General features: G+C 39.3%; 1 protein-coding gene across 1 annotated transcript in view; it reads right to left on the bottom strand.

The window, feature by feature from the left end:
* The window catches only part of LOC127852306 (3-oxoacyl-[acyl-carrier-protein] reductase FabG-like), a 55,437-nt gene that overhangs the window by 24,115 nt on the left and 17,253 nt on the right, over positions 1-14,069 (bottom strand). The window lies entirely within an intron of this gene.

The following is a 14,069-nucleotide window of genomic DNA, read 5'->3' as shown; positions in this document are numbered from 1 at the left end:
TGTATTAAGTATGAGCGCGATGATTCTCGATACTGTTAATAATCGAATCAAATACACGTAGCAATGCCCGATAAACCACTCAAACAGGTTTGTTCGAAGAACGCGCGTATACATATTTAAAATATGTACGGAGACTTCGCGTGTGGCCGGTTGACTTTGGTTTTCTGTTTTATATCTATAGGTTTATGACCAGCAATATGTAATAATGTAAAATAAGCCGCGAAAACTCCGCGTAACATCCCGTACTGCGTTTGATGCAGCTAAAAACTGCACAGAAAAAGATATTAGCTATCCTTGATCTCATTCATTTAAATCTTTACCTTCCATAAACTCCAACCTCAATCAACGCCGTATATCTTTTTTAAAGATATTTCTTGTTAAAATTAAGAAGCAGGTTTTGGCAACATCTCGAACAATTGCATTGGTGGAGAATAAAAATCTAAATTTATCACAGTCAGACAGTTGACTTAAGTTGCTATCATATGCATTGGCCTTCATAAATAGGGAGTTTCGTTCATTTTTATATTCTGGACAGTGTATGATAACAATCATGTGCTTCGTTTTCTATTACATTGAAACACCGGGCATGACCTTTCCTCCACTGGCTGGCGGATATATCCACCAGTTTCTATTTTAATTGGAGCAACTCCTAACTAAATTTAGCGATTGCTGATCGGTGAGGTAGAGGCATTTTTATAGTGCAATACAGTTCAGGCTCATAAAAACGTTAAATATGTCTATATGTTTATTATGCCCATTGTCGCTTACACTGTTTTCTCTGTCAATGGTTAACTGCAAGTTGAACATGTGTCTCTTAGTTAGCTCATTTGACACTTCCCTTAACATGACTGCCTTGCTAACCGAGCTACAGTCCCTACTGTACACGTCTACCTGTAGAGACCGAAACATGGTCGCAACAGAAAAACATCAATTTCTGCAGACAGCGTTTCTACCCTTGCACCATTTAAAAACTTTGTAATTAACTCTTGCATTATCCATGTTCATTAATCGGTGCCATTGCAGACTGACAGCCATCCATTTGCGAGTTTCGGGTTGTTGCCAGCCCATATCCCCAGAGACAGCGGCAGTGGGTGCATATTTACCAAGATCCATAAAGAATCTCATAGCTCTATTATGAACTGCATTAATGCATGAAAACGTTTTATCTCCCCACACCGCTGCCCCATAGGATATGACCGACCATACCATACTATACTATCATATAATTTACTGTATACTCTATATGGCATTCCACCCATCGATTTATATTTTGCAATTAACAAACCTAGTGCTCTACTAGAACTTTGTGCAACCATTTTAACAGTTACATTAATGTCTAAGTGATCATTTAGGACTTAGCCAAGGTACTAATACTGCTCAACAAAGGATAACGTCTCGTCGCCATTCAAAAACTGATAATCTGTTCTAGCTTCTGCTTTTCGTCGGAAGTGTACAATGTTGTTTGTACTTGTATTAACAGACATACAATTGCTTACACACCAATCATACAATTGATTGGTCATGCATTGTAGATCCTGTTCATTGTTTGCAAGCAGTATAATATCGTCTGCAATATACACTCTTTTTCATCCCCAACATCAACACCCCTACCACAGGCTTTTATTTCCACGGCCAGGTCGTTGATGAAGAGGTTGAATAAGGTCGGCGAGCTTGGACATCCCTGACGTTATCCTGACGTTACGTTTAGCCAGTCGGTGACGTTGCCATTAATACGAACACAGGAAGACACTGAGGAATATAAAGACTTAAATGCATTCAACATAAAGCAATTAATACCAATGTGTTTCAGTCTACTCCACATGATATCTCTATCAACAAAGTCATATTCCTTTTTGAAATCAATAAATGCACAAAATGTAGATAGATTCAGCCTCTTCATTGTATCTACAAGATTGGTAAAAAAAGAAAGATGATCTACTGTTCTACGGTTTTGACAAAATCCATTCTGTTCGTCGACCACCTTATTATAAGCTTCGACCCATTTGTATAGCCGGTTGTTTAAAACAGAGTTGTACAATTTATACATAGTAATAGCAAGTGTTATGCCACTGTATGATCAAGGATCTCTAGGGTCGACTGCACTCGTCTTAGGGATCGGGTTAATAATACCCTTTCCCCACTCATGTGGAATCCTTCCTGTCCTAAAACATACGTTAAACAATGCGGGTAAGAACTTTATTGTGTTATATTGTTTAACACCTCGTATGGAATACCATCAGTGCCAGCAGCCTTACCTCTTTTAGCATTTTTTAAAGCTTTTATGATTTCCAATATGCTGATATTTTCATTCATATGCGACTCCATTGGCACAGTATCATTATTATCGGTAACATTATTGTTTGCTGCAAAGGTAAAGCTGGCTTTATTATATAATTTCTGAAAATCATTGTTCCATCTTGTTAAAACAATTTCTCTATCTGAACATAATTAGCCATCATCTATACGAACTTTCATTGGGATCTGTTTAGTTCTACTTTGACCTACACCAACTTTTCCAATATCCCTCCAAAATGTTTGAGGGTCATTATCAAGGTTTGCTAACAGATCATTCTGCGTTTAGAGACAGTGTTACCGTTTGGCAGACTGACCAGCTCGGTCAAATCGCTTTCGACAATCAGACTTCAATAGAGCCCTATCAGATGCTGACTTACAGTTTAACCATTTACATTCGGATTCACAAACATAATTCCACAAGGTGGTTAGGCCATCATTCCACCACGGCTTCCCGACCCTTCGTCGCTTTTTTGATGTTTCATGTTTCACAATTAACTTCCGTCTTGGGAGCTTCTCCGTCATTTCATTCCCAATGAGAGAGCAAAAGTCCGAGTATGCCCTATCTATATCACCCTGAAGTCTAAAACCTGTCTCTTACTCAGTGATGACACGACTTATTTCATCCACTTTTGCTCACTTACCGAGAAATAACTCAGGCACAGACGAAGTGTCATATCTATATGACACTTTATCTTCTGCCTCTCTCTCGTGCACATCCGTCGCAGTTGTACCAAAACCCTCTACCGAAATATGCCATAGTAAACATGAGTTTTCGGGAAGCGATGTTGGGACGAATCTCCTTCCAACTGCCCCGCTAGTATTAAGCATATCATTGACCCTTAAAACCTGAAAATCCTGAAACATACCGAGATCCTCATGGTTAACAATACAGTAATCAACGACCGAGGTTCCCTTACTGGACACAGATGTGAGGTCATTCGTAACGGTATTTCGACCGTTCGAAATGCACATATTGCTGTTTATAAGGAACTCAATCAGAATGTGTCCGTAATTGTTAGTCTAATAATTTATAATATATATGTGTACAATATCATCTACTCCAACAATAAAGTCATCTTCGGCTCCACACCGACTATTAAGATATCCACAGATGAACAGTTTACCAAGGCTCTGAAAGTTATACACTCCTGTTAGAATCGTATCGAAGAAAGCATTAACGTCAACTTACCTGGAGGAGTTTTCTGGCGGAAAATAGCAAACAAACGCAATTTAATCGTAGTTAAGACACGTATGGCTTAGTTTAAGCCACAAATTGTCTTCACTCGAATTGTCTAAAACGTTAACATTAAAACCCCGCAATACACGATCCGTTCCGCGCCCTAATGTAACCGTACTCCTATTTCTCCCATACCACTTGTACCCGTCAATATTAAGTGTCTGATTTCCCGTAAAATGCGTTTCAATAATTCCTATAATGTCAAAGTTTTGTTCTAAAAAGCAGGTTGATCGTACACCGTGATTTTCTGAGTTTCTATCAACACTCCACCCGTTGACATTCCACCAACCCGCTACTACCTAACGACGCCATCGGTCGCCACTATCGTGGTTGCTAGCACAGTTGCTGTATCCCCGTGCACCGCCCGGGCATCGCCGCGGTCGCCAAAAATGCTTTCGTGTTCTCTGCTTTCCGCTGTCTTCGAGCGCTTTCTATCTAATATGTCCGTTCTAGGTTTGCGCGCGCTTACTCTATCACTGTCTCCGCGATTTCTGTTCGATGACAGGTCCACATTTATAACACCACTGGCCTGATGTCGTTATTTCGCACTGTTGCTTCTCACAACTCGACCGCCACAGAATGCAATGCACCCATCCCCTCTGTTCACCGCGTCGACTTTAGCACGCATGTAAAAATTCCACATCCGATCAGCGTGTGACTGGTCTTGGGGATGTAAACATTACTCAAACTTGAATTCCGGAGCAGGCTATTAGCTTTCAGGACTTTTTCCTTGTCTTAAATTGTCTCAAGCGTAGCGATGAAAACACCTGGTTTGGAATGTGTGCCTGTTTTTCGAATCGCCGAATGCACCTGCACCCCTGAAAGTTTGAGTTTATCTCGAAACATGTTGTTTATCTTTGTGCGAACGTTCTCTCCCGAGTTTTCCGGCATATCTCAAATAACTGTATTGCAGGAGTTACCGCTGGTGTCTGAACTTTCTTTGTTCACCATGGACTCTTGTAGGGTTTCAAATGTCTTGCTCATCTTTTCAAGATCTTTCGTCACCTCGGTCCTGAAGTACCCGATTCTGTCATCCACATCCTTCCGTAGCCGACTTAACTCAGAGGTGAATCATCTGTCAATCAATTGGACAAGTCTATCTGACAGTTATTTTTCAAGACGTGTCTCCAACTGGTCTATTCGATCGCCCAACGTCTTCTGGTTGATGTTTACTGAGTTTACCAACTGATCCATCCTGCTGTGGATGCTCTTAAGATCACCCGATATATTCGTGAGCATCTCCACCACCAATCGCAGAAGTTGCGGTCTTAGAAGTCGCAGACGTAGAAGTCGCATTTGTCACATAAGACGCAGGGGTCACACTCACACTCACAGAAGTCGCAGAAGTCACAGAATATGTCGCAGAGGGCGATGACGTAATAGAGGTCGCCGACGTCACAGGCTGTGAGGCCATTAATGCCTCTACGTAGTCAGTGGCCTCTGCAGATAAGGCACTCATAACACCCATAGTGCGACATCCAGACAAACAGCTATGCAGCGTTGCCAAATACAAAAAATGGCCCGAGAATCATCCCTCCTCTGACGACACCCCCACAGACTTGACTATCGCCGCTCAAGCCGCCCGTGTTCGAATCGCCAATACCCCTTTTGTGGATATGTATCGGGACAGTTTGAATCACCAGAGCGTTACGAATTTTGAGCGATAGCTTCCTCGGGTTTACCGGGTATGATTTTCCAATATTCCAATTCGCGAAAACAGGTGACGGTATACATACATGCAGTTTTCTCACTTCCCAAGTATTATATCATAAAAGAAGATCAGCGATTAACGAGACATTACCTTCATATATTTGCTACTACCACACACCTTTTCAAATATCCTTTCCTTTCCTCAGAAAAATACACTTTTATTACTTGTCATAAACTTGTTTACTTTCATGTACGTCTGTACATATATGTATGTCTGAATCGACCATTTTATAAGTTTATTTGTATTTTTATCAATTTGTAATCACATGAAAGCATGTGATTCTGAGATAATTATTGTGTTTATTCTTGTTGCATTCTTTCACGAGAAGCTCAAAAAATAGTTTGCCCGGATGCGCGGGTAATATATATTATTTAGTTGCGCTCTGCGAACAATACACATTTTCTTGAAAACTTCTGCTAGGGATTTTAACAACTACCCCTAATACATGCGTGAAGTTTAATTTAAATACGTGTAGTAGAAACAGTGATATGGAGATGTTGCATGTTTACCTTTAACATCGACAACTTGGTGCGAAGTATGAGTTATTCGATTAATAGTTTAGCTAAAAATAACTAGGTTATCTTGGTTTTCTCAAACTGACATTGCACATTATCGCGGACCATGTTGTTATATCTATGGCACCGGTGTTTTCAATGAGACTAACACTTTCTACACTTTTTAGTACGCATTCCTTCAATGCATGTACATACTGTGCTATAGACCTGTTTGTAAACTCGTACTATGTAAACAAATATTTAACCGTTTCACTTTGCTCGTACTGAAGTCACAATAGCGTTATGAGTATATTTGAGTTTATAATCCCCCGCCATAGGCGGAGGGATATTGTTTTGGCGTTGTCCGTCCGTCCGTCTTTCCGTCTGTCCGTCCGGCTTTTTTGTGTCCGGGGCCATATCTTGAATGTGCTTTGACGGATTTCATTGAAACTTGGTATGAGTATATATATGGATAAAAGGATGATGCACGCCAAATGGCATTGTACACAATATGTTTATAATGGAGCTATGGCCCTATGTATCTTGAAAAAATGTTTTCTTGTGTCCGGAGCTATATCTTGGAAGTGCTTTGGCGGATTTCATTGAAACTTGATATGAGTATATATATGGATAAGAGAATGATGCATGCCAAATGGTATTGTACAACATTGGATAATACCAGAGTTCTGGCTCTTTGTATCTTGAAAAAATGCTGTTTGTGTGTGTCCGGAGCCATATCTTGGAAGTGCTTTGACGGATTTCATTGAAACTTGGTATGAGTATATATATGGATAAGAGGATGATGCACGTTGGCGTTGTCCATTCGTCCAGAAAACTTTTGTGTCCAGAAGTATATTGGCGGGGAATATCAATTCAATGAATTTTCTCGTTGAATTTGTAAAGACAATTTCAGTCTTTCTGGAAATCGTCCCTGAAAGCCAGAATAGGCAACCGACATTTGTACGGAATCAACTTATTGTCATCCCCTATGAACGGATTGGTTTTATACGGAATACTCGATAGTGCGACGATGTTGTTATTGTTACCATCCACACCGGAAGGCGACAGTAAGATGGCGATAACACGTCATAATGATGTTGATAACGCGACAGTTTGATTATGAAAACGCAATATCACGGCAAGGCGATAATGATAACGCGCCAGTACGATAATGAAAACCCTATATATATATAACAACATTTTGATGGTGAAAATGAGTCAGTACGATGTTGACAACACGAAGTTTTATCGCCTTATCGTCATCGTACTGTGGTAATTTCGCGTTTTCGTTATCAAGCTAATATCAGCGTGATTGCGCGTTTGTAAAATCGAGTATTGCGTTTAAGATCAACCCGTTCATAGGCAATATCCATATCAGGATTGCGTACATTTGCCCGTTTGCAGTTAGTAAGACAGCTTGATTTCAATTTTAAATCTTAAGTATCGTGGCTGGATTTTTTCATTTATAAACCGAAATGAAATATACAAGTTTATTTGTATGTGATGAATGCAACTAGCAGCTGAAAAACGACAATTAAATCTTTGTCATCAATTTCATTATTTAAAAACGTACAGGGACGTTAAGGGGTGTTATTTGCCTGAAAAATATTGATATTTGTAAAAGTTAATTATTGCATCCATTAAAGATCACATTTTGAAGAATACGACGTGCGCTGTCGGACCGTATTTGGTACAAAAACGAATATGGTACAAGTTTGTACCATATTCGGCCGAATATGGTACAACTGTCTAATTGTACCATATACGTATCTGCAGTTTTGGGGTAAAATGCCTGACCGAATATGGTACAAACTTGTACCATATTCGGATGAAAAATGTACCACATTCGTTCCGAATATGATACACACTCATCATCGTAATCATCATCATCATCATCATCGTTATCTCATCATCATCATCATCATCGTTATCTCATCATCATCATCATCATCATCATCATCATCATCATCATCACATCAATTATCAACACCCCAATGATCATCATCGTTGTTATCTTTACCAACACCACCATCATCATCACCATCAAAACCAACATCATCATATCCATTATCATGATCGTAATGGTGATCACAAAAGTTTTTTTTGTGATGATAATGACAGCGATGTTTTCGGTCGATAATGAGGATGTTGTGATGATGATGACGACGATGAGAATATCATCATCATCATCGGCCAATAAACATCGCCATCATCATCATCACAAATATTTTGTTATCATCATCATCATTATCATCATCGTCGGCCGATAAACATCGCCGTCATCATCATCTAAAAACTTATCATCATCATTATAACCATCATCATCGTCCGATAAACATCGCTGTCATCATCATCCCAAAACGTTTGTTATCATCATCATCATCATCATTATCATCATCATCATCATCATCACCACAATCATCAAACCCCAATCATCATAACCACTGTCATCATCATCACCACCACCATCATCATCACAATTTTTTTACCATCATCATCATCACAAATGTTTTGTCATTATCATCATCACATATTCATTTTACATTTTGTATTTTATAATTTGTTTCATTCAAGAGATTCAACAAACTTGTACTTTTTTCATTTATTGGTATACTGACAGGATTTTTCAAAGTAATATTGAAGAACATAGAACAGCATTTAAATTTTAATCCAACTGTAGCATTTTGACAAGACATAATATACATATATACATTCATTTTAGTAGCAGCCAAAATATCCCAAATGTGCTTCGTAAAAAGTTACCAGTAAATGAGCAAATGACAACAAATTTCCGGTAGAAGAACATAATCATCAATCACAAAAATAACATAACAGGTTTCCAAACACCGATATACATGTATATTTCACCTGTAATGTCTGTACATGACATCTATGATATCATACCAACCGATTCCACTAACACGCAAACGCAGCCATGCGTTTGCCCATTTTGGCCCCTTGATGATTTCTTTTATTGCCGAAATAAGACCGCTGTTTCTGCCCGCTCTTGTTAATAGGAAACGAACGCTAACAGGATTTCTGTTACTAGTATCTAGTCCAATATCCGGCCGAATGTAAATTCTAGGTGTTTGCAAACTCATTGACCTTATTAAATCTCTAAAGGGTTTGCCGACCTTCGCCAACACAAACTGGATTGACGGGTTTGATTGTATGCAGAACTTAAAAATTTCAACTTGAATGTGAAGTGGTAACATCAGAAATGGAAAAGTCGTTCGCTTCTGTGCCCTCCTATTGTTTATCATATCTTGAAGCTCTTTCAGGGCTGAACACACAGAGACGTCACCGTTGTCGCCAGAGTCACCGTTGTCGCCGGAGTCACCGTTGTCGCTGGAGTCACCGTTGTCGCCGGAGTCACCGTTGTCGCAAGAGTCACCGTTGTCGCCAGACGCAGCGTTGTCGCCAGATGCAGTGTTGTCGCCAGACGCAGCGTTGTCGCCGGAGTCACCGTTGTCGCCAGACGCAGCGTTGTCGCCGGAGTCACCGTTGTCGCCGGAGTCACCGTTGTCGCTGGAGTCACCGTTGTCGCCGGAGTCACCGTTGTCGCAAGAGTCACCGTTGTCGCCAGACGCAGCGTTGTCGCCAGATGCAGTGTTGTCGCCAGACGCAGCGGTGTCGCCGGAGTCACCGTTGTCGCCAGAGTCACCGTTGTCGCCAGACGCAGCGTTGTCGCCTGACGCAGCGTTGTCGCCAGACGCAGCGCTGTCGCCAGAGTCACCGTTGTCATACGACTGTTCTAAGCGTGATATTATGTCCTTGTACACGCGTTGATTGATACGGATACTAACGTAATGCATGCCAAATCCTTCTGGGAAATACCCCAATGCAATTGTTCCAACATCACCATCGAACTTTCCATCTGCTGACACAATTGATGAGTGTTCTAGTCCTCGGGTAGAAACTACCAGGCACTGCAAATTATATTCTCTCATAAGTGCAATGAGCGTGAGGTTGTCGCCGTATGTCCCATTCTTAGACATATTCTTAACGTATTCATCAAATGTTTCGTCATAGACAAAAGTTTCATAGAAATATCTGTTTTCTACAATGTGATGGACTGCTTCCTTACGTAAAGCATCTACGTCTTTGTATATACCAATTTTACCAAGTTGATGCGATATAGCAGCAAATTGACAATTTCCATCCGGATTTGGGTCCATGGCAATATTCACCCCATCCAACAACTGCAGATTTTCATGGTGTGTTAAAACATGATAGTACTTAGTTCTGTGATTTTGTTTCTCTGAGCGGTTCTGTTTTAATGAATGTTTTTTAATTTTTCGTTGTTTCTCTAACGCAACAGTTAGGCTAGTCATGTTTTCGACCCCAACCGATTTGCTTACGAATCCAAGTTCGGGTTTGTTCGGTACTTGAAATGACACGATATAAACACCATTTCGTTTTACTTTTTCTACCTTGCCTTCGATAACATATCTTTTGGTTGGCACCCTGGATTTTCGAAAGGGATAGCGAATTAATACTGTCTCTCCTACTTTGTACTTGCTTGGGGAAGTTGCGTTTTTCAACAGCGACCTGTAAGCCTTTTTATTTGCTCGCCGTATGGTTTTCTTTATTTCACGAGAACTATGACGTTCTTTGGTAAAAACATGACTTCTTCCGTAGTAGGCTTCAAAGGGCGTGAGACCCCCAAGAACTCGTTTGAAACTTGTGTTTATGGCATAGGCTAAATCTTGAAGCCCTTCGACCCAGTTAAATCCACGTTTACTTTTTGTTGCAAATAAAATCTTGGCCTTTATAACACTGTTTGACCTTTCACACTTGCCCTGTGATTGAGGATGATACGGCCTACTATTGATCATTTTGATGTTGTACTTGTTCAACAAAAGTTTCATACTAGGGCCTTTAAATTCCAGTCCGTTGTCACATTGGATGATGTCAGGGGCAAGGTTAACCATCAACACGTCCTCTAATGCCTTTGCAACTTCACGCGAACTCTTCGTTTTCAGGGGTTTTGGCATAACGTACCTAGAATAAACGTCCACGACTTGTAGAATATAACTGTATGTGGACCCCTTGTAGCTAACACTTTGATTTTTCATGTTAATTATGTCAATCTGCCATCTTTTGCCTGGTTCCTCTTCTGTAATTGTCTTTGGCTTTGGCTTGTTTGTAAATCTCGGATACTTCTCATGGTAATACTTGCTATTGTACAGTATTTCAAGGATAGCTTGTTCCGAGAACCCCGTGTAATTTACTTTCAGTTTGTTGTAAATAACCCTTGCTCCACATCCTTTGTTTTCCATGAACATCTTCTCAACAAATCTAGGAAGATCTTCTTTCACAAGGACTTGCTTTCCGCCACACAATAAAGAACCCCGGTCACCAAGCTCGAAGTCCTTACGTTTTCTAATCATGGCCAAACAATTATTCTCTTCAGGTGTCCGTTTCTTCACAGGGACATCGAACGATCCGTTTAAACATCTGACAATAATGTCGTACTTCGACCTGGGCAAGCACCCTAATTGCTTCCTTTTTCTCCTAATTGCTTCCTTCATCTGAAATAATATAATAAGTTATTATACATTTATACTTCATTAGTTAATAGAGCTTGTATTGAACACCGCGTGTCGAAAACGAATGTCTCACGACATGAGCTGAGCTAAAATCACTCGTCTGATAGCTCCGCTAAAATTTACAATCCGAACTTCCGGGCAATATGCGCAATGAAAGTAGCAAGTACTTCATGTAAAGTTTCATTGAAATCCAACCGAATTCAAATTCAGGGGAAAAATAGCGGGCAAACTTATGGCGGTCAACGGACAAACGGTCTGTAGAAACCAATGCTACGTGGATGGAAGGGATATAAAGAAGGGGCCCTGGGGGCCTAGGTCGCTCACCAGAAGTCACGACTAGGCAGGGTTCGAAGGTCAAAGACCTATAAACTCCATAAAATTTAAAATGTTCAAATCTACAGATTACAGGAGCTCGATCTGATTTTGGTGGAAAATACACTTTCGAAAAAATGACTGTAGCTTAAATATTTTAGCAGTTTAGGAGTTACGCACCCGGAAGGAATGCCACGGACAATTGGATAGACGGACGGACAACTGCAAATGCACTCTGAGGGGGTAGGGGGCATAAAACATAAAAATCAATGCATGTTAAAACATCAATGCATATTAAGACAACTGAAAATTAAAATTATGTACAGTACTTACTGTCAAGAATTCTTTTGAAGTTTGAAGAAAGTTTGGATTTCAATTCTTTCTAGTCGAAAATCACAACTTTTCTTGCCGACCGCCAAGTCAAATATGGTTACTGACTTCTGAGTAAGACTCGTGTGCAAAATTCCCGCCTTTTTAAAGCGGCACGTTATCAAAGAAAAAATCGGAAACTTCAAAGCTTTGTCGGCTTCTCAGCAATATGACGTCGGAACGACAAATCAACTTTACAAAGTAATGTTTAGGAATACAGTCACACCTGTCTAAAGCAGCCAGTCAAACATCCTTATTTTTGGAGAGATATATTCATTTAAAAGAGCTCAAAATCTCTTAAATCGGATTTTGGTGAAAATACACTTTCGAAAAAAAAAGTTTTAAAAATTTGAAAATTGCTATTAATGATCTCCACGAAAGTATCTGGCCCGCCCGGGAATCGTACCAATCGTGCCAATCTGACGCGCAACCGACTGAGCTAGCCGGCGTAACAGTTACACAACCAGCAAAATCCATGTAAAGTGTGGTTAGGTTAGCTGTTTCTGTTACTGCTAGTTACGACGACGACGACGACGACGACGACGACGATGATGATGATGATGATGATGATGATGATGATGATGATGATGATGATGATGATGATGATGATGATACTTTTGTCACTTCCAATATTAGGTTAATACAATGTATTTGAGTTTGAAAAAAAGTTTACACATCGGCAGACTATTTCATTTATTAAGAAATACATAATTTATGTACCATATACGTAGGCCATTTTCATTTTTATGAGTTTTTTTTGGTATGTACCAAATACGTTTTGGCGAACATAGAAAAACTTATTCCAACCGAATATGGTACAATGTTTGTACCATATTCGGTCGAAAATTGTACCATCTTCGGTCCGAGTATGGTACATTTGTACCATATTCGGCCGAATATGGTACAAATGTACCATATTCGTTTTTGTACCAAATACGGTCCGACAGTGCGCTTTACGTTTTCATAGTTATTGCATCGTACATCGCATAGATGACGTCACATTGAACGTTTCAAACACGCGCGTTTCTTCGAATAACGCGAATTTCGAGCATTTTTTAATGTTTATCACTATTTTAAGACAACAGCGCACACGTTAACCAACTTGATTCTTTAAAAAAATGCAATACATTTTCGTTATGTGTTCGTCGATATCTTTTTATTTTTGGTTAACGAGTGCGCTGTATGTGAAAAATACATGTATTTTCTTCTAAATCAAAATTTAATTGAACAGTTAATAATTTATCACCATGAACGGTTGTTTCCATGCAATATCGCGGAAGCAATCAAGTTGCTTTTTTAACATCTTAACTTAGAAAAAGGTAGTGCTCCGTATAATTCACGGGAGACCACTCCATTAACTTATTTAGGCCTATGTGAAGTAATCTTATCAAGCGAGCGGGATAAATCTACATGGAAGATACAGGGTCTGCTTCGCATCATTTTAGCTGAACAGTAAGAGTAATTTAAACAAAATATGTGAGGTTAAGTTTCATCATCATATATCAACAGACAGGTATGTTGTAGAAAACATATTTTCAGTCAGTTATATAATATAAGTCACGAAAATCATTCTTGTATTTAGCTACAAAGATGAATTCACACGAACACCAGAACGTATTAAGAAACATACCTTTCTATGGTTATGCGTAATCCATAGTTGTCCAACTTAAAAGTCCATCACATAAATTGCTACTTGTTTAAATGTTGAAGTAAATTAACTGGTCACAATAATTCCATCTTATTTACACAGATACAAAATTGAGACCAGCGTTTTAGGAATGTAAAGACTACAGTAGCTTTAAAATTCAGTTTATTTTTCATCCAGTTGCATTATTAAATTGACTTATAAAAATGCTTTTAATTTAAATTCCATCAAATTTGTTATACAACATTAATGAAGCTTATTCTATATCGTTGTAAAATTAAAAAAAAATATGTCGAAAACCGACAGGTTAAATTACGTCACTTCAACTCGATATTTTTTCTCAGTATTGATGACGATGTTTTTATTACGTCATCGAGTTAATTATGCGTGAACAGTTCAGGGGCTCGAATTCTTCTACGATCGTAACTGTTATAATTTTTATGTGGTATTTTAT

Source organism: Dreissena polymorpha, chromosome 12 (genome assembly GCF_020536995.1).
Source record: "Dreissena polymorpha isolate Duluth1 chromosome 12, UMN_Dpol_1.0, whole genome shotgun sequence".
NCBI classification, from domain to species: domain Eukaryota; kingdom Metazoa; phylum Mollusca; class Bivalvia; order Myida; family Dreissenidae; genus Dreissena; species Dreissena polymorpha.
Note: the sequence above shows the minus strand (reverse complement) of the source record. Positions and strands in the feature narration are given on the sequence as shown.